The 26700-nt window shown below is 47.1% G+C and overlaps 1 protein-coding gene across 1 annotated transcript in view; it reads right to left on the reverse strand.

Moving 5' to 3' along the window:
- Sema5a (semaphorin 5A) overlaps window positions 1-26700 on the reverse strand; it is a 446744-nt gene that overhangs the window by 338378 nt on the left and 81666 nt on the right. Inside the window, exon 2 of the mRNA XM_026397069.2 lies at window positions 173-268. The gene's annotated coding sequence lies outside the window, so the exon portion shown is untranslated. The remainder of the gene's footprint in view (window positions 1-172; window positions 269-26700) is intronic.

The raw sequence follows: 26700 nt of genomic DNA on the forward strand, positions 1-26700 counted from the left end.
ACAGTGGGGCCAGCCCCAAGCTGCTTTTCCTTCAACATTCAGGAGGAATCCTCTTTCTGAAAGTGTGCTCATTCACGGCGATTTGTAACAGTAAAGATCAGTAAAGCTCATAAGCTATCCAGCATCTCAATCTCTAACACCTCTGGGTGTGCCATATGGATGTCTTACTTACCAAGGAGAGAGAGGGCAGACGCCGTACGTCCTCAGTCATGAATCACTGAACGCCACGGCCACATGGGCACCCAAGCCCCGCTCTCACACACCAACGCTTCAAAAAAGAAAGAAAGATCAGTTGGCACCCTCTAAAAGACTCTGCATTCATTGGGTATCAATTCTAGAAAGTTCCATCAATGCCCTTAGAACCAGCACAAGCTACTCCAGCAATGCAAAACCTAGAACACAGTGTCACAGGATGGCTTGCTGACCACCGATGAGTGCCCCAAGTTACTATCACATGCACACACGCGTTTCCTTCTTCAGAAAGGAGACATCAACAACTTGATACTGTTCATCATAAGAGGACAAATGTCATGAAACCTCCAAAAGAACTTGCCCATGTGATGATGACTCTTTCATTTCATCTTTTGAAAGTAAAGTGTTTCCAGAAGAAGATGAAGGCAGGAGGTATGAAAGAAACTATGCCTGAATTTTAGTTTTACATTACTTATATATTAATTTGCCTGGTGCACTATCATGAGAATTATAAATCATACCAACAGTTCACCTGATCAAAACCAATTAAACCTGGTGGATCTCCTCGGTTGAATTAATATATAAAAATCTGGGGAATTGAATATTGCAATGGAATGGAAAGACTATGGCAATTCCAGCCTCCCGCAGGATACATGCACCAAAAGTTGAAATGAGGGACTTCTCAGTTATCATCCTTAAAGGACATGTGTCCATTATCAGTGAGGACACCTGCCACTTCCAACACTGCCCTTAGGGGTTCATGCTTTTGTATCCGTGTTCATCCAGTTCCTTTCTCTCTCTTTACTCTTCTCAGCTGTGGCTTGTGTCCACTGCGCGTGAGAAGCGCACGGATGTTGACCAGCCCCACCCACACACTTAGGGAGCAGCTGAGAACAATGAAGACAAAGCGGAGGGCAGGCTTTCCAGAACATTCTGGCTGTTCTTCCAGACAACGAGTCCCACATGGTCCACTTCAGTAATGACCGAAAGGCCATCAGCCTACAGAAAATAACCTGAATTACAGCTGAAATTTTATGAACTATTCTATCTGCTGAACGCTGACTTGGAGGTCCTGGGGTTCAAAGCAGCGACGCTGCATCTCCATGAGGCTTCCCCATCCAGAGAGGGCTCGGGTGAGTTCATGGGAAGCATGGGGGCGACCCAAGGCAGCATCATCAGTAGGGCCTGCCACAGAGGCACCCAGCAGCCAGGTGTGCTGGGACAGTGCAGCCTCGCCAACACCAAGGTCCCAGTTGTGTCATTGAAAGCCCGTGACATCATCCTTTGGAAAAGACAAGGTGCAGATGCAAATGTTTGAGGCCAAAAGAGAGGTCAGGGAGCTCTTCCCAAGTAAGGATGCACATTCAGTCCGGGAAAAATTCCTGAGAGCAGCCAATTTCTTCTTCACAACATCCCTAATGTCTCCTTTGGGTGTGGCCGAAAAGTATGTCAGTTAGAACTTCATTATTACACAGCATGTTTGGAGACATGAATCTCCTCTCTGGAGCCCTGAAATGTGTTTTATGACAATTAGGACTAAAATTTCCCTGTGTTTGTTTAGAACATAATCAAAATTTAAAGTAATAAGTTTGGACAGAGCCAAAGACCTGGCTCTGTCCTGCCATGGTTACCTGGCAATGTCTGTGAGTTCCCACTTGTCAGAATTAAATTAAAAATAGGGCGGATGGGTTTCCTGTCCTCACCCAGTGAGGTCACAGATGAGCTGGACACCTGAGACAGCTTGCAGAATACAGGCCATTCTCTGAAACAGCCAAGGAGACAAGGCCAAAAGCAACACTGAAAGAATCCCAGGAAGCAAAGAAAGCCAATACTCAGGAAGAGAGATCCCTGCTGAATCCAGGCAGGGGCAGCCAGACAGTCCCAATCTTCAGGTTTCAAAAGCCAGCCCCTTCCTTGAGAAATGCCACCTTGAGGGACCAGGGTTTGGGGAAGTCACAACTGTCCCCAGAAGGTGAAGTCTAAGAAGTTGGTCCCAGCAGCAGGACTCAGGGCAGACACCCTACAGGGTTCTTACTGCACCTATGTCAACATCAAGAAGGATCAGGGGAGTTTACCATCAGGTGAGACAAGGCCACACAAGCAGCAGGTACACCTTCAGCCCTTGGCTGTGCAGGCACTGGCCGGTTACACCCACCCTCCATGCACACCCACAGGTGCACAGGCGGCTGACTCAGGGCAGAAACCGCAGTGCTGCCCTCGGATCTGAACTGAGCTGAAGGATGCAGGACAGTCCTCAGGTAGGACAGCACAGTGCACCTGTCTTCCCTCACTAGGGCCACCAGCAGGCTGACACATAAACCAGGGATCATGGACATTTCTCTTAGAAACTGAGAAGGATGTCAGAAGGTAAAGAAACTCCAAACGTTGGAGGCTCACCTCAACTGGAAGTGGGAATATTGTGAAGCAGGACATTTTTGTCTTTTTTTTTTGGGGGGGGGCAGGGGTTGGGGGCACTGTAGGCCAAGACAGATGGTTTACACGAGTGATGTGGACTTTGGTTAAGGTTTTGTGTCCTGCACACTCAGCCTAACCTCTGGAGGAGACTGAGGTCAGCCATGCAGTCAATCAACATCTCTCTGGTCCATTCCCAATAAAACCCTGGACACCAAGGCCAGGGTGAGCTTCCCTGGTGGCTAAGACTCCACCTGTGTGGTCCTAGAGGAATAAAGCCCTGTCCACAGGAGAGACTGGGGGAGGACGACTGGAAGCTCAAGCCGTCTCTCCTGGGCTCCACCGTATGTAGCTCTGCATTGCTGCTTCAGTGTCCTTCAACTGAGATCAACCATAACCATGAACCTAAGAGCTTTTCTAGGTTCTGTGAGTTCGTCTGGTGGCAATCTTGGGACCACCCAACTGGAAAAGGAAGGATCAAGGGCAAATGTAACGTGTGTGAAAGAAGGCTGGGATAGTGTGCCTAGATGGAGAAACAGAGTGTCAGCAGAGGCCTGGGACCCGAAAGTCTTGGGGAACAGAGGCATCATTTGGAGAAACTGGTCAGAGGCTTCACTGCAAACACAGACGGGGGTCCACACATGGTTGGGGATGCAGTTTGGGGCCTGAAAATTAATGTTTGAAACTTGGAGCTCCAAATGGAATTTCACTTTGGAGATAGGTAGATAGATAGATGCTATCTAAAATAGATTTTTAAATAAAAGAACTACAAATCATAGTCCATTTTTGCAAAACAGTAATCGTTCAGAAAATCAGGGTAGAAACCCAATGTACTAAATGGGGAAGAAGTTCCCTGGAAGTTTCCTGATAACATAAACACCGCAGGATCCAAATTTTCAATCTAGAAATTAAAATACAAACTGAATAAAGGATGAGATTTTTGGTGGCCCCCGAGTGCAGTTCCACTGGTTTGGGGGCAGGGGCTACCAGAGAACCAGCACCCAGAGGTGAGTGGCAGACAGAGCAACCTCTTCACTCTGGCTGTGCACACTGCCCCCTTTCTGTCACTGTCCCCAACCTGGCTGCCCAGGGCTCCAAAAGGACACCTCTTCTTCTTAAAGGAGTGGACAGCACCTGGAGAAATTAACATGTTTAGGGTAAAAAGATGCTGTCATCAGAATACCCCAGTTGTCAAGAAAAGAAAGGGAAGGGTTGGCAACAGAAAAAGAGGAGGAGACAAAGGACCAGGGGAGGACAGAGTGGACAGTGGAGAGAGGGAAGGAAAAGGAAGGACAGACAGGAGGGAAGGAGGGAAACGAGGCCAAGACCAGAAGTAGCCAGCAGAGATACTCAGATTCCAAAATTTCATGACCTTTCTTTTTGAACATAAGTTGTCGTTATAAAATACACTTTCATTGCTCATCTTTAAACTAAAATTTATTTTATGTCTTTGAAGCTTACAACATGATTGGGGGAATATACCAGGACAGTGAAAGGGAAGTAATGACTGTCACATCATCTCAGTTACTTTTTTTGGTGACAAAAGCAGCCAAATTCTACTTATTTAACTAAAATGTAAAATATCATAGAATTTTATTGTCTCGGTGTCCACACTGCCCATTAGCTCTGTCTTACTGAAATGCAGGCAGCCTGAACTCCAGTGAGAGGGAGCTGCCTCCACAGTCCTGAGCGAACATCCCAGGGTTTCAGAGAAGAGCGTGAGGCTGGAGATGGAGCTCAGTGGTAAAGCACTTGCCTTGCGTGAGCAAGGCCCTGGGTTCAATTGGTCCGGGAAAAGAAATTGAAAGGGAAAAGCAAAGCGCACATAAAGCTTGAGGTGAGATAGAAAGCAGAGTGCCCGAGTCGTGGCTGTCCTGAGCTCCAAGGAACAACCGGCCATGTCCTCCTCTGGGCCAACACCAGCTAGCATCAGAGACTCATCCACAGAGTGTGTTCAACTGGATCTCTTGAATGTAAGATTGCTGACCACTTTACACTCAAGACAGGGTCAAGATTCAAATGGAAAAGTCAGCGTTGTTTTAAAGACAGAGATCCCTTGATTTGTTCACAGCACAATCTTAACTTTGAACACTATTTAGCATTGGGATATCTAGAGGCTGAGAGCACAGTTGAGATGTGATGGATTTGCCATGGTGGAGTTTCTCCCTGTAACAGGTGCTCCTTCGCCTCTAGGCTGCTAGCACTAGCCAGCACAGCGTCACTGTGTTACCCAGCCAAGCTCCACGCTGACAAACAGCATCTGGATGACACGGTGCTCTCACGAAAATCCACGTCTGTTCAAACAGTGGAGGATGCAGAAAGGCAGAGATGTCCCACAAACACATGATACAACAAAGTCACAGGACAAGGAGGCATTGAAAATCAAGTCTTGAGACTTGTGATAACAGGACGATTTTGTGTTTTTTTGTTTTGTTTTGTTTTGCCATTTCAGTACAGAATGAGGCCAAGAAGGCATGCCTGGGACCATAGGGATGTGGCAGGTCTCCGCCCTCAAAGAGTTGGTCCTCAGGAATGCCTTCTCCCCAAATCAGAAATGATCTCAATAGTTAGGTCAGGATGTAGGCTGTTTTGTTCTCCAGAAATAATTGATCAAGAACGTTTAATAAAGAATCTGCTTGGTAATCATGCCTTTAAAAAAGACAAGCATCAGAGGATGGAGTTTCTCATCCCTGATTCCCCAGACGTCTTGGGACAGAAGCAGGAGCACCTGAAACCCCACACTAAAGGCCACCAGGTCTCATGGGCAGCCAGTCCCCTGGTGAGGACACGTGACCTCACACCAAGGTCTTTTGATGGTGCAGACATCTAACTCTGAGACCAGCAAGGGAAAACCTACCTCCCTGAACAGAAGAGCAGGCCCTACTGAAAGTTGCACCCCAAGAGCAAGAGACATAGGGAAAAGAAATGAACTTCCTACCTGGAGAACCCACAGCCAGGCCCAGCCTGAGACGGCTCTCTCCATCAGATAGGAGTCACTGTGAAACGTGGTGGTTTAGACATAATAAACACCTCCGAGACCCAGGAAGAAAGCAAGAGCAGAAACAGAGGATTTCTTTTCTCAGAGCATGGACTCATCCCAACCACACTGGGGAAGGAGCAATCCAATTGTTCCCCATTAGTCTTTGTGCAGATTACCCTTTGGTGAGTTCTTAAAGCTGGGTAGCAATTGGAGACCCTGGAACCAGGACATTGCTGCAGAGACTAAAATAAAACTGGAGAAAAACACTCCCTAAACCATTGCTCCCAGTGGGCCCAGGAGGTGTGTTCTGAGCTGCATGGGAGCTCAGCAAGGAAGCAGGGGCAAACAGCTCCCTTATGATGACAGCAAACAAGCTGTCAAAAGCTAGGCAGCTCCTCACAATGCACAGGCTCTAAAATTGACTCTCCAGGGACGCCAAGATTCAGAAGAGTGAATGCTTTCTTATTGCAGCCACCATGGGCCAAATTTTCCAAGGGCGGGCTTGCTTTTCACGTAGGCAATCTCGAAAAGCTTACACAAGTGGTTAATTTACATGGGCAATTGGCCTCTCAGCTTTCATTTTGACAACTAAATTGATCCATCCTTTGTAGACTAGCATCTCAGTACCCAGAAAGAGAAGGATGTCTGAGGCCCTTTGAAAATGTGGTCTCTCCACTGCTACTTATTGAGAACAATGCATCCAACAAGACTCGTCCTGTAAGCAGGAGCTTGACTACTAAAGGAGATTCGCAATTTAACTCAACGTGTAATCCTATCATCAAGATTTCACTCTAAAAGTAATAATTTAACTACTACTATTACTTAACTGCCTCTGAATCTAAAGGTCCAGATTGGCTCTCATCAATTCTCTGATCATTACACGGGAAGAGGAAATCCTGGTTTAGACCCCCAATGGTACCAAAATCTCCATAGAATAAAGCTGAGCTAAGGCAGACAAAAGTCGGCTACGAAAATATGAAGGAGAGGGGTTCACCTATCCCTGGAAGGTGGAGTGGCTACTCACAACAAATTTTGAATGAAAAGGCAAATAGTGAATTCACTTAGAAACATATTTTCCTATAAAAAGAACAGTTAGGAGGGGTTTGTTTTGTTGTTGTTGTTGTTTGTTGTTTTAGACATTTCTTATTCCAAGCTCAGAAAAACTTAATAAAATAATGTTTTTCAACACAGTAAAGGGAGGAAAACCATAGCACAGACCCACACAAGCTAAGTTAATGGGTGTGTTGAGCTGTGTCAGTTCTCTGTGACTCTATTTTAAGCCCTGAGGCTACTGTTTTACAATGATATGTGATGATCTGAGTCCAGTAAATTGCATTTCACTTTGGAAGAGTCTTATGATTTGGATCTTTAATGTCCCCCAAAGAGCTCAGGTGTTCAGAAAGGCAGGAATGTTCAGAGGTGAGATGATTCAATTAGGAGAGCTGGACCCTCATCAGTGGATGAATGCATTTTATGGATTAATAAAGTAAATAGATTACAGGGTGGTAACAGTACCCAGGTGGGGCATGGCTGAAGGAAGAAGGTCACTGGGAGCATGACCTTAAACTATATTTTGTTCCTGAATCCTCTATTCCTATGTGTGTGTGTCCCAGCTGACCCAGAGCCATGGGGCTAGCTGACCATGATCGGAGGTTTCCGAAACTGTGAGCCGAAATAGATCTTTCCTCCTCTAAGTTGTTTTTGTCAGGTATTTTGATCAAAGCTGACTAACACAAAGATGAACTAGGCTAGTATTTTGGGGGTTTAAACCAAGCTAATACTCTGAAGCCATTTCACAATGTTCCTCTCATCAAAGATGTGAAAATCAACTTTTAAATTCCTCTGAAATCAGTCCCAATGACCTGTTGGATCTCATCAAAAGTAGGCACCAAGACCTGAAGAAGGAAAATACATCTTTTTTGCACGATGGCATGCAGGCAAGATTCTGGGCATGATGAGTCATTCCACCTAGACATCCGTGTCTCGTGGAGGACTTGATGCTACATGAGTCCCTGGATGTCTTGAATGACCAAAAGTCCAATTCTGTTCTATTTGTCATCCTCTCAATGTAAATTAGTAATAAATATAAGAAATAGGCCACTATGCAATGGATCAGATGGTGTCTTACCTTCCTATAGATGTTGCCGTGTTTAGAGTTTATACCTGGTTGGGGAGGCGGGGAGTAAGAAGGTCTGCTGTGCCCTACATTAGGCAATGAGTCACGTCATCCATTTTAACACAAGTTGTACCGAAACTTCCTCCTGGATGAAGAAGCCACACAGCTTCACTCATGTTTGAAGCCAATAGTGCCAGCTGTCTTTGATTAGCTATGATGCCACTCTGTGCACCCTGCAGCCCCTATCAAGGAGTCTCTGAACACAGGAGGCATCCTAAAAGGAACCAGAAGGTCGGTATGTCTGGAGGCAGACCTGCTGGGAAGCAGGCACTCCTTTCTGTGAGTCAAGGTGCTCTGTCATTTCCTTCTGCAGCTCATGCCCTAAAACCTTTAACCCAGATATTGCCATTTGGAAAACAGTCAGGAGGTGCCTCAGAAACCAAAAGCTAGAACCACTAGTCCAGCAATCTCGGGACTGGGTAAAGATCCAAGGACAGGAACTGAGTATGTTCAAGAGATGTCTGCTTTCTTCTACTGAGGCACAGCTCATGATAGCCAAGAAATTGAAACAACCTAAGTGCCCATCAGCTGACAAAGAAACTGCATCACATACACACAGTGGAAAACTATTCAGTCATAAAAAAGAAAAAGAATGGAATCCTGGCATTTGTCAAAACATGGATGGAACCGGAGATCACTGTGTTAAGTGAAATCAGCCAGGCACAGACTGACAAATAGCACGTGTTCTCATGTGGCTTAAAAAGTTGATCCCATAGAAATAGAGAGTAGAATTGGGGTGATTAGAGGCTGGAGTAAAGGGGGCATAGAGTTTTGTGAGTGGGTGCCAGCATATACGTAGGAGGACTGGGTTCTAGTGTTCTACAGCACATTAGGGGACTGCAGGGATTGTGAGTGTTGCCAACATACTCAACTGTTAGACTTTTGAGGATATGTTAAATACCCAATTTGATCTTTATTTATTGAAATATCACTCTGTACCCAATAAAGACTCACAATTATTGTGTGTCATTTAAATACGTATCATGTATTAATCTCAGGAGCTTGATTTGATGGCAAGCCCTGGACGCCTGCCCCCTCCCAACCTCACTGAACCGTACTGAAGATCTAAAATACGAAACCTAGAAGCGGAGCCAGGAAGAATCCTAAAACATTTGCAAGTTTACCAATTTTTAAAGGAGGCAGAGATAAGCCCCAACCACCTCCATGCAACTGAAGCCCACTCCATGGAACTAAGTGGGAAGGAAACAAGACCTCTGTGGAACACAGGCCGCATTTTACCCAATGGGGTTGGTCATTCTGCACTGTGGGCCTTGGGAGGGCCCCAGACACATGGTAAGCCCAGCTCAGAGTCAGCCCCACCCTTCGCCCTGCCCCAGGCTGGGCGCATGCTTCCTAAGCTCTAAGAAGAAACTTCTCCTCCTCTTCCTCCCTGCGTGAACAGGACAGACCTACTACTGCTTTGCTCTCTGACTTGATAGTCACTGAGACCGGCCCCTCCCTGGGTACTGAAGTTTATTTATCTCACTGTAGAGCTCTCTCCTGTTCAGATTACACCTTCTCAGCTTCACCTTGCCCTGCAGCCATGGGTTCTGCCAGCCTTCAGGATGGCTCTCCAATAGCCACGTGTCCCCAGCACCCGGGTGTGACATCACTGCCACTGCTCTGGATCCATGACCCTGGGGCCCGCTTGCCTGTTAGCACATGTCACTTCCACTGTTCCCTGTCTGCCTCATCATCGAGGGTCTCTGTCCTGATGAACCTGGCATCCCCAAGGCTAGCCTGAGGGAATGTGCACATTCAGCAAAGCCTGAGTGACAAGGGCTTGCTTCCCTCCTTCCCTCTCTGGGAGTGTGCGGGCACTCACAGAGCAGGGCTGCCCGAGGGTGAGGTCTGCAGGTTCCTCCAAACCCAACTCTGACTTCTGCCCTCCGTCAGAATCAGCCAGGGAAAATCAACCTGCAGGGAAGGGAGAGATTGCCCAGATCGCACACAGGTCTAGAACGCAGGGCACAGGCAGGCGCTCAGGTAAGGGGCCATGTCCTCAGCTGCGCCAGCCCCCTCCTCACAGGGAGGAGGGCAAAACGCAGCTCCTGACCCAGAGGCGCTGGACTTGCCTTGGTCCCCCCTTCGCTCTCAGGAAGACCTTATCACTGGCACTGAGAAGTGCTGTTGGTGCTGTGTGTCAGGTCCAGTCCCCTTCTCCAGGCTCTGGGCCAGGACAGTTCAGAAAAGCGAGAGATCCCAACTCCCCAAAGACTTCCTGGTGCCTGTGCTCCCAGTCACCATCTTCTCGTCCAGTGAGCTGACCACCTTGGATGAGGTCCTCCTCCAGGTTGTCTTGGGGAGGTTGCCTTCACCATCTTGAGGACCACTGTGACCAGAGGTGTCCCCAGGGAGACAGCACATGAATGCACAGAGCCAGGGCAACCTGGTGGCCAAGAGTAGCCTGCAGGAAAAACTAAGTAATATAAACATGACCTGTGCAAATCTTGTGCTCACGCTGACACTTCTTCAGCAAACCCACTTTTCACTGGTATCAGGCCGGTTGCTGAGTAAAACTTATCCCACTTTCTGAATTAGCATAAATGGGTCTTGGGTGTCTCCATAGGTGCCGATTCTGCAATCACGGATGAAGACAAAGCCTCCATCTTTGCTCCTGAGCTCCTGTTCTTTGTCACCGTGTCTGACTCTTAGCTGGAACATACCCCCATGCAGCTCCCCCTCCATTCTTCCCAGGAGCCACAGAGTTAAGTCCAAAGGAGCCCCTTCTCACTGTCCAGTTTTCCTTTTTACACGTGGCTTTAGAAAATATGTAGGTGGTCCGGCTAAAAGTGAAATAAAGTTATGATGTGATTTATCAAAGAGAGAATAAAAGCATTTTAGGCCAAATGTGGTGGTGCAGGCCGATGATCCCAGTGGCTTGAGAAGCTGAAGTAGGAGGATCACAAGTTCAAAGCTAGCCCCAGGAACTTAGCAGGGCCTGAGCAACTTAGCCAAACCCTTCCTCTAAATAAAAAATAAAAAGGGTTAGGGATGTGGCTCAGTGATTAAGTGCCCTAGGTTCAATTGCTATTGCAAAAAAAAAAAAAAAAAAAAAAAAACACTTAGTTACTTTAATACCAAAAGCTCAAGGGTTGTATCTGTGCTTGACTTCAACTTGTGCATCACAAGGGTAAGACACCTAACACTGGAATCCGAGCCTTAAGGAAAGGCTCAGATGACCCTGGTGAAGAGGACAAACAGGACGCAGAAGCAAAGCCCGACACAGCAGTTTGAACATCTGTCCTTGCTCGGGGGTTCTTGTCTCAGACCACATAAACTAGGTGCTCTCGCCCCATCAGGCTCCCTGCCTACTCCTCCCGGGGAGCAGCAGACATCTAGGGCCTCGGCCGAGTGCCAGTACACTGCCCCTCTCCTCACACATTCCACCAGAGAAGCCACCTGACCTGCACTGTCCTGTGGGAGTGGCCGTCCCCGCAGGCTCCAGGGGGGAAACCAAGGGAGAGCTGGGGCAGGTGGCAGCCATGGCGAGGCCTGTGTGCTTGCCCAGGTGGCCGATGGCTTCCTCACGTGCTTCCGACTGGCCTGCAAAGGGGCAGGGGCTGACGAGTCCCTAAGGCGTGCCCATTTTAAATGGTGGGAAAGAACTTGAAGTCAGAAAAGTGGCAGAAAATCTTAGTGACAGCTGCTGGCCTCAAAGACCCCGTAGATGACCCACCCGACCACCATGGGAGGCCTTCTAGGACGTTGGGTGCCGTTCCTTGGTAAACCCCCGCCCACTGCTTCAGAGGAGGCCTCTCCTCTGCTCATCGTCTGGAGCACACAGGGGTCTCTCAGCAGCAGTTGACAAGACGCAAATTGAACCTCACCATCCTGAAATGAGCGGGGACAGTCAGGCACAGCCAGGTCTCCTGCCGCCCCTCTGGGTGAACCCTGAGTGGTGTCAACGTCCCTGCTGCTTCTCCTTGCCTGGCCAAAGGAGGCAGATGGTCCGGCTCCTGAACAGACCAGGGCCATCTGCGCAGCAGGGTGTGGACAGCAGGTAACAAGGACAGCTCCATCGGAACCACGCGGGAGGAGAGGAGGGAGGAGAAACCATGAAGGAGACCTGACTAGCTGCGAGGCTCAGCCCTACGCCGACTCCATCTGGAACCCCGGGATCAGGCTGAACCGAAGCCGGAGCTTCCTCACCCACCTCCCTCTCCTGCTCGCCTTCAGCGCAGCATCACCTGCGCTCTCCTAAAGCTATCACACACCCTTAAAGAAAGCAAAGTCAGGGAAGTCCCGATGACAAGAGCCTTGTCCCCCAAGGACATTCACTCCAGAAACTGTCACACGTCGGAAGACATCTTCATTTGGGCTGAAGTCACCAGAGGGAGCTCTTTGACAGACAGGTGGCTGTGCGGGGAGCTTGCAGCCCTGGCCAGGTGCTGGGCAGGAATCCAAGGTGGTCCTGGCTGAGAAGTCAGCACCTTGGGGAAGCTGCTGAGGGATCCCAGCTCAAAGCCAGCCTCTCCCTGCCTGGAGGACACACTCTCACAAGCCAAGTGCGTCTCATCTCAGATTCGCCGGTCCAGCCCCTAATTGCTCCCACCACGGCAGAGAGGTCGGCACTGCCCACGTGAAGGAAGTTTTAAGGCCACCTTAAAACAAAAGTCACGGTGGTTTTCCCAAGTAAGGCTCCTTGTGTAACCCAGACCGAAGGAAACTTCTTTAGCTTCCGGTTGCACTCTCTGTAAACAAGGGAAACTGAAGGGCTGGTTTTCAGTTGTACAATAAGAGTGACCCCAGTTTCCCACTCAGCCCCTTATGGAAGGTGCTATATTTCAAAAGCTGCAAAAATTTCCCTTCTCCCCCAAGTCAATGAAGAAGCACCAAACACCAGGTACGAGCACGCCCTGGAAGAGCAGGCAGGCACTCACTTGAAAGCCCCGAAGGGGTCCCCTTCAACACCCAGATACGGGGGAGTCCTGAGAGCTTCTTCAGAGGGGAAAGTCAGGTGCCGGCTCAGTGCCAACCCTAAGGATCTTCCATTGTGGGTGCTGCACAGTGACCAGGATGCTGTCATTGACAGAAAACCCTGCATTCTCATCCTAAGCCAGAAACTTCCTTCACACCTCAGGGATTCAGGACACAAAGGAATCAGACAATTCTGGACAATTTTTCTTTCATGTGGTAATTGAGCTTCAAGAAAGGAAAAGAAAATGCAGTTGATCCTTCTTATCCCTGGATTCTACATTTTCGAATTCACCCAAGGGCTGGAATCCATATGTCATCTCAAGATCAATACTTCCTGCAGTAGCACCTCCCAGTCACTCACAGACAGGTGCACGTGCGCCCAGCGGTGGCCGGAGGGCGCAGTTCTCTGCCTCCCTGTTTCAGTGCCATATAATCTATTTTGTGCCACATTTTTGCACTTCTGTGCACTTTTTCTGTTTGTTTATTTCTCTATTTAAAAAGTTCCTGAGCACAGAGCTGCCTGGCTGCGAGTGTCCCTGAGCACAGCAAGGGTGTGAGGGGCCTTAAGGAAGAACAGCGGGCATGAGACCGCAGCATTCGGGTTTGGGGTACAGCGCTACTGGGCATACGCTCAATGTTAAGGAGCCGGCACCATGCATGAAGTTAGGTGCCATGACAAACACACTGTAAACAGGAGTATTTATCCTCCAGCTGACAAAGTACCTGGCCAGCCTAGCCCCGCATTTCCCCTAGGAGCCAGAGCTCAGCATTGGCTAATTCAGTATTTGTAGCAGGTTGAGTTTACACCACAGGTAACAGGAAGGGACTGCACTTGCTGAAGGACGTCAGCCACAGAAGAACTGCACGCAGGCCCAGCTCCACCTAGAACACCCAGAGCTGTCCAGGGAGGGTGCAGGACCCAGCAAGTGGAGCACAGCTCACACAGGAGTGGCCACCTCCACAGAGGAGATCAGGGGTCAGGCCACGGAGGCTCATTCCTGAAATCAAGAGGTGGCCCCTTTCTGCAAAGTGCAGGGAGCAGGTAACTCATCTGGCTCCCTGCAGGCTGGGGCAGCCCAGGGTGCCTGACTGTCTGGCACTCACACCAGACCTTTCTGAAGTTGTCCTGGAGCGAAACAATCCTGGACAATAAGCAAGTATCGGGGACAGCAGGTTGTGGTCAAGGTCATTGGAGGAAGGGAGGCACTGGCTTCAGGCTCCCGGGCTCCTGCCTGCCCTCGTTGTATCCTGTGAACCAGATTTTCACCTTCTCTCAGCTAATGATCATCCCTGGATTTAAGGGATGATTACGACTTAAAGGGCTGATTGTCTCATTACGCATATGCTAATATGCTCCTGATGATCCCAGCTATTAAGTTGAACCTACAAATACCAACTCAGGTCACATGTGGGCCCCTCTGACATATCCCCATCTGTTAGGCGCAGAACGGAAAAGCCTTTCCTGACACACAGTGCTTGGGGAGAAAGAGGCACACCCTACAGAACGGGGAGTACTCTTTTGAGGAGCTCAGAACATCTTATCTTAATTGAATTGAGTCTCTTTTAGCACAACGAGATCTTTAACATTACGAAAGCAAAACAAAACCAAAAGGCAAAACTGACCATCAATGTCACGGAATAAATGGGACCCAAAGCCCTGGCTTTAGCACTCCTTGACTGCCTTAAGCCTTCCTCCAGACTCATCTCCCTGCATTATAATCTTAAGGACTGAAACTATCGCCATGTGGGATCGAATTGGCTTCTTTTTCAACCACCCTCCTCCCTTGATGACGACCAAAAAAACTGGGCATCTTTTTCCACCTCCACTTCTGCACTGTCCATTGTCAAAAGAAAGTGAGCCGAGGTAACAGAAGGACTTCCCACGTGCCCTCGGGTAAAGAAAGCACTAACAAAGGATCACACAGACTTGCTTCCAAATCCAGGAAGAGCAGCTTCTATCAGCTCACCAAACTGTGAGTTGGTGGACGCCATAAAGACATGGGAACTAAGCATATCTGGAAGAGTGACAGACCAAATCCACGTGACGGAGAGAAATCAGAGGCCAGGATTTCCATGCTGTGGACATCGGACAAGGCTTTCCGTGGCCCGTCACTAACCACACACTTGCCCCCTACACACACTTCTCTGGGAGCTTCCCAGGGAGTCTAAAGAATGCCTCAGGACTGGGGGCAGTGTGTGTGTGAACAGGAAGACAGGGAAAGGGGCTTCAAGCCAGAATGAAGCAATCCTGGAAGGAGAAACTTTGAATTTTCTAAACGAGTATTCCATTTGACTTTTCAGCCCAACCTGACTCTAAAAATGCTTTGATCTCTAGGAATACCAGATGCTAAGATGCAAGTGTGCGTATCTACGTTAGCAGAGAGCTTGAAACAGGCCTGGTGGAAATATGAAAGGAAGGCTTAAACCCCACTAAAAATTTGAACTGAAAAGCAGAGAAATGGTTGAGAATTTACAGATGATCCTTCCTTGCAGAAAGCAGGACTGGGTTGGCAGGAGACCCATTATCGGAGCCCTGTAACACAAGGGCACTGGAAGAGAAGGCCATCAGAGGCACAGGAAGACATCTAGAGGATGTGCATACACAGACTCTGTTCTCTGTGAGTGACAAGAGAGCTGCTCTTGGGTCCCAGGAGGCCTGCGGCTACAGGACTTAGAAGGGATGTAAATCCCAACTAAAGTCAAGCGCTCTGGGTTCCCAAATCCCACTCACCAGCAAGCTTCTTGTTATAGAGCTCCACAAAGGAGCCCTGTCCTCTGCTCTGTCCCTGCCCCAGCACAGGGGAGAAGGACGTGTGGCCGACACGCTCTGCCTCCTGGGAAGTCTAGCCTCTCTTCTGCAACTGGCTTCCAGCAACTGCTCTGGACAGACAAGCATCAGACTCTGGCTACAGGTGAGAACCGGGATTTGGCTAGAGGAAGAGGCAGTCGGAAGCAGAGATCAAAGTATAACAATAGAAGAAAACTAAAAACCCTAATGTTCCAGGGACTCAGGGTGAGAGCAGAGAGACAGGCAGATGGGGAATGGCAGAATGGAGGCTTTTTGTAAGAAGCAGAACACAAAGAAGGACACCTGTGACTTGGGCACTAACAAAAAGCAGATGAGTCTGTGGTCTTGGACGGCCGCCCCTTCAGCCCAGTCCTCAGGCTTCTGAGCTGGACTCCAAGCCACAAGGGGGCTGGGGAGAAAGGGAGGTCCCCGCCAGTCAGTCAGCTGCAATAACACAGCAGAAGCCTGGAACCACAAAAGCTTTTCAAAATAAACACCGAGTTCCAAGGGGCTGGGGGAGCAGCACTGGGGAAACTTCAACAGTCCTGGATCTCATCAGACATCATTTTTTAAAACTACTGGAAAATGCCATTCAAAGCAGTGTTTGAATGGCAAACAGAAGGGCCTGCCTTACCTACAGAGAATAGCATCAAACAGAGATCTTCAGAAGGGCCCTGCCCTGCTCAGACTGGTCTACAAAGGAGCTGAACCTCTTTTCATCTCCCCATGAGTACTTCCTTCCTCAAAGCCCCCAGGATACCACAAGCTTCTGGAGCTTAAATACCATGACCCCCGAATGTTCTAAATCCAGGAGAGCAGATTAGCCCAAATATGGGCCTATTTCTGGGAAACAACCGGTCTCCTTGTCTGTAACAGAAAAACAGCTACTTCTCTAAATTCAATTCCTACGTTTGCAAGCGGTGTCCCAGAACTTCCCAAAGTACTTCAAAGAAAGGGAACAAATCACCCAGCCATAAAGGCCCCGAGTCAACCTACAACACATTCCTGCGTGCTTAAGATGACTTCCCAAAGGCTTCCCAGAAAAACAGACCTGAGTTCGAGGGCTGTCATCTCTGCTGCCTGCGATCTGTGGACTGGTTTTGCTTTTTGTTTTGTTAGCTTTTGGGAGTTTTTTCTCCTGTAGAAAAGGGTGCAAGTAAATGTCGGGGTATCAAAAGTACACATGCCAAGTTCCTGGCTCAGAATTGGTGCTTAATAAATATAATTAACAAAGGCAATTATTTCAGATACAGAGAGGTGAGGGTCAAGAAAGTTGGAGCTATCTACTGTATGAACTTGTGCCTCTGCCTATCTCTCTTGAGTCTCACTGTGGAATATAAAAAGTTAGATATAGTAGTGTGCTAGTCAGCTTTACATTACTGTGACATAATACCTGAGATAATCAACTTAAAATGAAAAAAGATTCATTTTGGCTCACTATTTCAGATGCTGCATTTAGTCCATGGTCACATGGCCTGGTTGCTTTGGACTTGTGGTGAGGCAGAACATCATGGTAATGTGCTCAAGGAGGCCTGCACACCTCACAGAAACTGGGAAGCAGCGAGAGAGGAACAGCAGGGTCCCAACATCCCCTTGAAGACCACACCCCATGGGGGTTTCCTCAACTGGACCCCCTCCTCAAGTTTCCTCCACCTCCTAACAGTGCTGTGGGCAGGGAACCAGGCCTTTAACATATGGCCTTTGGGGACATTCACGACCCAAACTGAAGTAGCTGCCCTGAGTTCTTCTATGCCCATTTCAGGGCTAGAAAATCTAATTGTCTGGGAGTTTCATCACCTGCGTTTTGCAACTGCAAAGGCTCATTCTATTCCTATCAGGGACATCTTCTTCCCCTAGCAAGTTTTCTAGAGGAAAAAATATTAAAAACATTAATTTGATCTTTTAGGGGGCATTTTATTTTTTAAAAGGGTCACAGGATGAGTTTTAAAATGAAGGCCAAAAGGAAAGACAATTTATTCTCTAGGAATCAGCACTTCAATTTGAGGATGGGGACAATTACATGTCACAAAGTGAACAGGTACAAAGAACTGATGTAAGAGAGAGAGAGAGAGAGAGAGAGAGAGAGAGAGAGAGAGAGTGTTTTCCCCCAGTGATAGCTGTTTTGTTCTAAATCTTCACATCTGTGATCTTCTGAGAGTCTGACCACTCTTGGGCTCTGTCTTGAGGTTTTGATATAATGTAAAGAGTAGACAAGCATTTGCTGGAGATGCCTTTCCCTCAATTTAGCCGCCCCACTATGAAAGCACCACAGGAACAGACTTGTTGGGCAGATAGGAAGGGCAGCCAGTCACGCAAACGTGATCTGGCATGCACGTGCCAGTGGCTCACATGGAGACGGGCCGCCCAGCCACAGAGGGTGGCTGCAGACTGCTCTGAGGCTGCATAAAGGACTCCCACACTGAAGCTCCGGCCCAGGGTGAGAAAAGGCTCTGTGGTCTCCGTAAAGGCTGAGTCTGCAGTGATAGGGACCATAGGAATCTCTGAGTGGCTGTGAAGAGCTGTGCCGACTCCCAGGAGGCGTGTCTGGTTACAAATGACAGCTAACAGGCAGCTAAGAGGCTCCTGGGCAGAGTCTCCAAGATGTGGACAACATATGATCTGATTTGTATCAAGAGTGATGTCTGTTAAATCCCCCGCCCCAGATGTCTTCCAGCTTCAGCGAGGAGCAGGTGAGTTATGTTGGATGAAAACTGATTCAATGAGTTGTAAAAGATCCATTGCTGATTTGAACTATTTTCACAAAAAAAAATGTGGAGCAGAAAGATTGTCACCAACACCAGAGGCATGAGGCAGTGTATATTACATGACATGCACAGCCTGCAAGCTTGATACCTAGTATCCAATCTTACTTTTTTTCTTAATTTTCCCATAATTATGTTGTGATCCTTAAAAAGTAGAGGTGACTCTTGGAAGGTTCCTGGTAGATCCTGGGAGACCTGTTGCTCATGCTTATGCCCATGCATGCTCCCTTCTCCCTGGACGCAGAGGGTACCTGTGACTTGTTCCTACCAACAGGACTCGGCAAAGATGGCATCAGTGTGTGTTGACGCAACTACATTACAAGAGATGGAGCACTCACCTTGCCCAAGTGTCTCTTTCTGCCTGCCTGGCTTTTAGAAGCAAACGGCCATGTTGGAGAAATCAACATAACAACAAGCTGTGGGCAGCTTGCAGGAGCTGATGAGGCCCTCTGTACCACAACCACAAGGAAGCAGAGTCCACCCACAGCCCAGGTGAACCTTCAAGCAGATCCTTCCCTGGCCGCATGTTCAGATGAGACCTAACCCCATTCAACTGCCCTTGACCGCAGCTTTGCAGAGAGCCAAGCTGAGCCAGGACCAGACTCCTGCCATAGGAATGCTGAGAAAGTACAACTGGATTCACGGAAGCCAACACACCTCTTGCCGTATTTGATGTAAGGAATGGGTAACTGGTAGAGATTGTTAAATCTCAAGATGTTAAGTATAGAGTGAAATAAGTCTTTTCATTTACTAAAAGTCTATAGAAGAGTTTATTCAATTCTATCATTTTATCATAAACTGCAAAATGTATTTTAAATGTCTGATTTCAGAAAGACTATTTTTAATCATAATGCAAAATCAGACATTGCAGAAAGCTATTCATGACTCTTCAAAGGCAGCAAAGCCTTAATCAGATAAGAAAAAATAACATAAGATCAAAACATCAACATCTGATCATTAGTGATTCTGGAGAGTTCAGTTTTTAAACTGACCTGCAATGACATCAGCTATTATCAAAATTGCTTCTCAAATCTGGATGCTCACATAAAGCACTCCTGAGACTCTCAGCAGGAGGCTTTGAGCTGAGCTTCATCAGGAGTCTTGAATGAAGAACCTGGTTGTGTGATCAGGTGTAGAAGGGGTTGTTAAATTGTCACATCTGCAATTCAGGTTTAGGGACACCATCAGGGAATTCATAGGAATACATGTTAATATCACCACAAATGTGGGCTTGAAACTTCCACACAGAGCAAAACCGTCTGAACACATATGATCAAAGATGTAACCACCTCTTACAACACAAATATACCGTGCCCCCCAAAACATGAAACAACCTATGTATGTTGTGACTTGTACCTGGAATGTCCCCCAAAGCTCATGTGTTGAAAGCATGCTCCCCAATGCAGCAAGGTTCAGAGGTGGGGCTTCTAGGCAGTGATGAGATCATGAGGGCACTGACCTCATAGTGGCACCGATGGCATTCAGCTTGTGATAATGGACTACAGGGAGGCGGGACCTAATTGGACAAACTAGTCACTGGGACATGCCCTGGAAGAGTATATCTTGTCCCTGGCCCTCTCTCTACTCTCTCTCCTCTGTCTGCTTCCGGGCTGCCAAGACTGAGCAGCTTCCTCCACCGTGTCCCTCCACCGTGCCCCTCCACCAGGGTGTTCTGCCCCTCCTCAGGCCCAAAGAAATAACCCTGGTTGACCATGGACTAAGGCCTCTGAGACCATGAGGCAAAATAAACTTTTGCTCTTCTAAATATTCCTGTCAGGTATTTTCATCCCAGTGAAACAAAGATGACTAACTCAGGGTGTTCAAGTATTTTCTAAAAAAACACATTTAAGTAAACAGAAGGTTGAAACACAATGAAAAGATAAATTTTGAAGGAGATAGGGAGTAGGTATGCCGATTACCCTATCTGATTGCTATAGATTGTGTATATATGTTGAAATATCACACTCTATGCTATTAATATGTACAATTTTTATGTGTTAATTAACTATTTTAAGGCAAAGTGTATGTTGTAAGGTAAATTTAACATGTTTGCTATGTTTAAATGTTATTTCAATATGACTGTAAAGATTCTAAAAATGTGTGTAATAAAATACAATATGCTACCTGTCCCAGTAGAAAAGTTTTGCTATTTGTTCGAAGCAAATTGCTGTTGGTCATGTCTTCATTTGGGGAGAGAGAAAAAAAAAATGGTTTCTCATTTTGATATATTTATCAATTTGTATAAATTGAAGTTTGGAAGGAATTGCTGTCTTAGGAAATGCATTCTCCTTCTGTTAATGATAGCATATAAAGCAATCAATGAAAATGCATACTTTACCAAAGTCTCATATTCCTGTATACAGAAGAAACTACAGCAATTTTTGTCATTATGTTTAGAAATTTTTCAAATCTTATTTTTTACTTTAAGACATATTTGGTTAGTCCATATTTCTTTTTTTAATTTTTTTTACCATTTTTATAAAGAAAAAAGTCAGTTGGCTTAGATTTCCTGAAACCTTGCTTAGCAACTATTGTACGACTTCTCTTTGGACTGAATCCCAAAGATGGTAGAGAAACTTGATTACAGACAACCTCAGGGTAAGTTTTATCACTCATGGAAGTGCCCACGTGCTTCGCCTGGGCCTCTCCCATTTAGTAGAGATCACCTTTCCTTTCAGCACAGGGAACAACTCACAGGTGAAGGTCAAGAAGTGCTAAGATCCAAATGTGTATTCCACCCAAATTCTTATGTTGCTACCTAGTCCCAATGTGATAGATAGTAACAAGAGGAGGGGCCTCTGGCAGGTGATTTCCCTGAGGTGGATCCCTTACAAATGGAATTGGTATCCTCCTAAAAGAGACCTAACGGACCTCCTTTGCCCCTTCTGTCACAAGAAAACACAGTGAGAAGGTGCCATCCATGAGGCGCAGTGAGACTTCACTAGACTCTGCATCTGCTGGCATCGGGATTTGGAAGTGCCCAGCCTCCAGAACTACAAGAAATAAATTTCTGTTGTACATCAACTACCTCACTTATGGCATTTTGCCTCAATAGTTTGTACAGACAAAGACAGGTAGGGAACTATTGACAAAGCAGAAAGATGGGAAGGCTAAATTCCAGTTGTAATCCCAGATGTGGTTTTGCTTTCTTCAAAAGTCCTGTGGTGAAAGCTTGCTGAATACTCCTGTGTCCTAGATGCACGGAAGAACATCACATGATCACTCAGGACAAAGCAAATGAACACCCAAAGCACGGCCCATGTCTAGGTGGAAATGTTACAGAAGGAACAGTCAGCAGGCGAGGTACATTCTTTAGTTAGAAACCTAAATATCAATGATTACTGCCAAATAATGGTGGATCCGAGGGAAGAATATGGTGGACCCACAGTAGAATGTCGTGGAGAATAATGGTCCCAACGAAAGGCCTGCTGTCACCTGGCTTTTACAGCAGATTAAACTACAGGTCACGAAACACCTTCAACATCTCTCCAGCACACCTTGCTGCCTCCCTTGCCCAAAGAACGTGTACATAGGATGATTAATCGTATGTTAGAGACACTTAACTACACGACGACTCATGGGATTAACAGTGTCAGTATAGTCCTTCAGAAACCACAAAGCAAGAGGCAGACAGGCTTCTTCTTTTAACTGCAAAAGGTGGGTGGAGTGTACATAGTTGGTATGCTTAAACACGTATGCATACACACACATAATCCCCAAATGCTTGGTATTTACCATTGTGTGTGCCTAGGAAGTGACTTCTCTAAGTTAGCTCTTATAATCAGGAAAGCGGGGACAAAGATGGCACTGGAAATATGACACCCTAAAAGACCACACACCTTGAGGTTGTTACCATTGCCTGTGTATTTCCACTGTATGGTGATTGCACTGCTACCCCCGCCCCCCTTGCCTTGAAGAACAGATAAAGGCGTCTGTGACCCACACCAACCCACAGACCTTCCCTGCTCTTGAGCCAGAAGCTCCTCTGTTCCCCAAGTCCAGATCACAAGTTCAGCAAGTCTTTCCCCAATTCTTCTGAAGAGTAAGGATGTGCCTCAAATCTGAGCACCCACGACAGGGACTCTTTTCATTCACCTTGAACAAGAAAGTTTTATCTGGGAAAGACCTAGTCGATAGAGCAGAAGGGATTCTCGAGCAGGAAGGAAGGACTCCACACACCAGCACTGAGAAAAGTTCCCATCGCAGCCGGAGGGAGGGAGTTTGTATCATAAACGTGACAAACTGCACTGAAGGAGTTGCTTTAGATTTGGAAAGAATCAGAACCCTCCTTACAGCCTAAACACCAGGGGTTCGATGTATATCACATACGCAAGCATACTGGAGTTTTGCAAAAAGTTTCAAGAACCACTGCTGTAACAGTCTCAGGATCGCAAGACAGACTTGATCCTTCGTGGAGTGAGCATTAGTGGAGGTCCTGCATGCATCCGCTCCAGACACTAAGAACATGGTGATGTGTAGGAAAGACAAGGCACCTACTGCCAGAGAGATTATCAGTGGGCTGGGAGGTCAGGATAATATCAGCAATAAGAATTATTTGCAGGCTGGGGTTGTGGTTCAGTAGTAGAGCCCTTCATATGTGAGGCCCTGAGTACGGCTCTCAGCACTGCATATAAATAAATAAATAAATAAATAAATAAATAAATAAATAAATAAATAAAAACTCAAAAGGTCCATTGAGAACTAAAAATATATATTAAAAAAAAAGATTTTTTTGATAGCAAGTTAGGTTTTATTTATCCTAAAGTTTTGGTTTTTTCTAAACTTAGTTGCAATCTGGCTATAAAGAAAGGATCTTTTATCCTATGTCTAAAGAAAACATAGTGGAGCTGCTACAAAAATATAGCAGCCAGAATGTAAACCATAAAAAACACACTAACAAAACAACCCTCTGAGCTAAAAACAGACATTCTCATTTTTGCTGCAAAATTACAGGGTTAGCAGGTGCTCTAAGCCACGGAGTCTTCCACCACCAACGCGGCTTTCCCCTGTCCAAGGGCAACTCCTCTCTTCCGAGGAAGCCAAACACTCAAGATGGCAAAGTGTATTTAATGTCCTGGTAGCAAATGCCGAGATGGTCAGATTACTTCCAAACCAACAAATGCAACAGTCAAACCTAGGAAGGAACATGCCCCCTGAACAGCATGGGCTAGGGGGAGGACTCCCTATCCCCAAAGGTGTTTTTGCTGCATGCATTTTGTGGAGTTGGAGGAATATTGTTGTCACTGATTAGTAAACTTTTCTCTAAAGGCAAAATCCACAAGAGTCTTTAAAACCAGTGATGCCCTAGCAGTTTTCTCACTGCAGCAAAACCCCAAATATTTAGAGCCAATAATTCTCTGTTGTGAGGCTGTCCTGTGCATTGGAAGATGGGGAGCAGCAGTCCTGTTCTCAACTCTCTACATGCCCATAGCACCCCACCCTGGATTACAAAAAAAAAAAAAATCACTAGACATTGCCAAATGTCCCCTATGAAACAAGGTTTCCTGATTTAAAAAGGTCGTGTTAAATTCACGGAAAAGAAGCTTTTCAAATGCCACATTAAAAAGTACAGGACAAATCTATTTACTGCCTTGGCGCTAAGTGCAAGATAAACAGTCACAGTGAAAAGGTAGGAAGCACAAGATAAGCGCATCTCATCTTTTACAAAAGAGAATACATCCTTAAGCACCAGCTTCCATGGGCTTAGAAAATTTCTGCAAAGAGACATGAGACAATTCATGGTGCTCACTCTGGAAAGGGACCAATCACCTGTACTTTTGTGCTTTTTGAATTGTCCACCCCACTCCTGTACTCTTTTTCAATCATATTATTTAAAATTTTGGATAACTTTTTGATATCTTTTAAAGTCATGTATTAATGAACGGTTTTGCTTTGCTTTTGCTTTCAAGTCAAACTGGAGTTCAAATGGGTTTCCCCAGTCCACTGTACACTCCAAAGCCTCCCAGAGGTAGCAGGTCCCAAGGCAGGGAGGCCAGCCATCTGGTAGCCCCCTCAGCCACAGCCTACTGTGATGAAAGGCCAGGAGAAAATGTGAGCAGGTCCCACCAGGGCTCACAAGAGCACCCGCCATGTGACAAGATCACTAGCCCTGTGTACTTGAGTCTCCTTTAAAACAGAAGCTGATGGCAAGCCCCACCCATCAGTCTGTGATGGACAGTTGCTGCTTCAGTCCATTGGGGATGGCCTGGGTGGTCATGTGTCCATGTTGCATACATTCCTAAGAACCAACAGAATGTTTCACGCATTGCTGCTGCGGAGCCCTGTTCAGCCATCTGGGACAAGCTGCAAACCTAGATGGCATGAGGCTGATTCATTTGGCTTCCCACCAGAATCACTAAGGAAACATCAAAAACGCAGAGCCCTGAGCCCAACCTCCAACCTACCGAGTCAGGACTGTGGAAAAGGGCCTAGAGTCTTGGCATTAATGGGTCACCAGGTGACTCCTATGACATTTTCTGCTTATATGTCATCATTCGAGAATTTGTTTAACCTTCAGTTTAAAAATCGAAATTCTATATGAAATAGAGTAACTCTCCCAAGGGCTGAAATTTAAGGCCCTCAACAAAGGAGACTTCATGAATTAATCTTGGAAAAGTTGTCAACAATGTATGCATTAAAAAAAAAAATAAAATAAAAAGTGTCTCTGCACCAAGATGCGCCCAGGTAGAGTTTCTATGCTGACCTGCAGGCCACTGGGTCACTGCCAGGGGAAATGCCCTCGCTTTGCACGATTTCTGGTCCTGGAGCAAAAGAATTGGACACTGCCTGGACGCCAAGGTGGTATCTGAATAGATTCCCAAGTCACGGAGAGGACTGTGCCTGGCCCTGGAATGAGAGGGCAAGGACAGACTTCAGTGAGGCGCTCAGAGCAGCTCCTCCAGGAGACCAGCAGGGATGTCCCAGGGACATCCCAGGAGGAGAATGGGAGCTGTCACCTGCAAGGTCTTCATGTCCCCCTCAGCTTGATTGAACTTCAGGTGTCAGGCGTCTTCCTGACTCCAGGCCCCTGACTTCTCTTCTGAGTATTTACTTGAGAAAACTTACAACGGTCAATCCCTCCTCTACCCCTGTGAGACAGGGATCTTCTCTCAGCCTCTTGTCAGTTTCACAACCCAGTTCATCTCTTCTCAGAGACCTGGGGGCCACCCCTTTGAAATGCAATCATTAGGGAAGAGAGCATCCCCCCAACTCCCAGTCTGCAGAGAGCAGGAGACTGTGATGGACAGGCACCTCCATCAGCAGATACAGATGGCCTAATCACACCGACAGCTCCCCCAGCATCCTCCGGGCTTCTCCACCGCCCATCCCAGGACCTTCCTGCTTTTGGTCTCAGTGGAGCTGAAGTCTGTGTCTCTCCCCACTATTGCAGTCTCTTGAATAAAGTCCCCACACCTCTTTGACTCCCTCCTTGAATTTCGTTTGGCACTATGGGAGGAAATGGCAGAAGGATAGGAAGGAAGCCTGTTCCTTGCTCTGTCTCCAGGGCAAAGGCCCCGGGGCTGAGGCTTCCGGACCTGAGTGGCTGTGTGCAGAGGTAAAGTGCACCAGTGTGGATGTGCTTGGGGAAAAGGACTAAGAGAAACCACCAGGCTAGTGAGGGAAGGAAGCCTCACACCATGAATGCAGTTGATAAGGATGGAAAAGAATGTAGGGAGTGCCTAGGAGGTAGACCTTGGTGGCATCAGGGAAGGGATGTGAGACTCTGCGAGACCTACCTTGGAAGATCTCTAGGCAAACGTATTTACAGGCAAAGACAAGGAAACTCAATTACCAAAGCGTTGTCCAACGGACACAGTCTGTTCTTACATGACTATACTTATTATTTTTGATGTTTATGATAAATATTTCAAAGCTAATGATCTAGAATAGGTTTCACTGGGTACTTGGCTGATTTTCCTCATTCTTCCTCTTCCCACTCAACATTAAAAAACTGGCACCCGCTCCCAAAGAACAATTCCAAAATGCCCTTCAAAATCACTGCCAACAGGGAGACTGCCTTTTCCAATTGCTGCCTCTTGGATTTGTCGGAGGAGCGGGCAGATGTGAGGGCAAAGAGAGATGTTTGGCAATGACAGTGCAGAAGGTCATGTGTTAGTCTCAGTGAGCGCCTGGGGACGGGAGGCAAAGGCGTGCTTGTGAATGACTCTCTGAGTCAACTTTCCTCCCCACAGGTAAGGATTCAGCCCTTCTTATCTCAGTATCAAAAGGATCCAGATGCCAAGAACAGGAAGATGGGTTGCAAGGAGTCCTCTGAGGCCAGAAGAGCAGTTATTTAGTCCCAGGTCCCCACTCCCAGGGCCTTCCCCAGGTGGGAGCTTCGGGTCATTGGCCAGAGAACTCCAGGGCTCTGCTTGGCCGTCCCACGTGGAGGAACCCAGCTGGTCAAGTGGGCGTCCCTGGACAAAGTGTCCCTTTCCTGGCCTAGACCCGAGGACTGTGAGCCTGGGTG

The sequence above is a fragment of the Urocitellus parryii genome, chromosome 1, assembly GCF_045843805.1.
Source record: "Urocitellus parryii isolate mUroPar1 chromosome 1, mUroPar1.hap1, whole genome shotgun sequence".
NCBI lineage: Eukaryota > Metazoa > Chordata > Mammalia > Rodentia > Sciuridae > Urocitellus > Urocitellus parryii.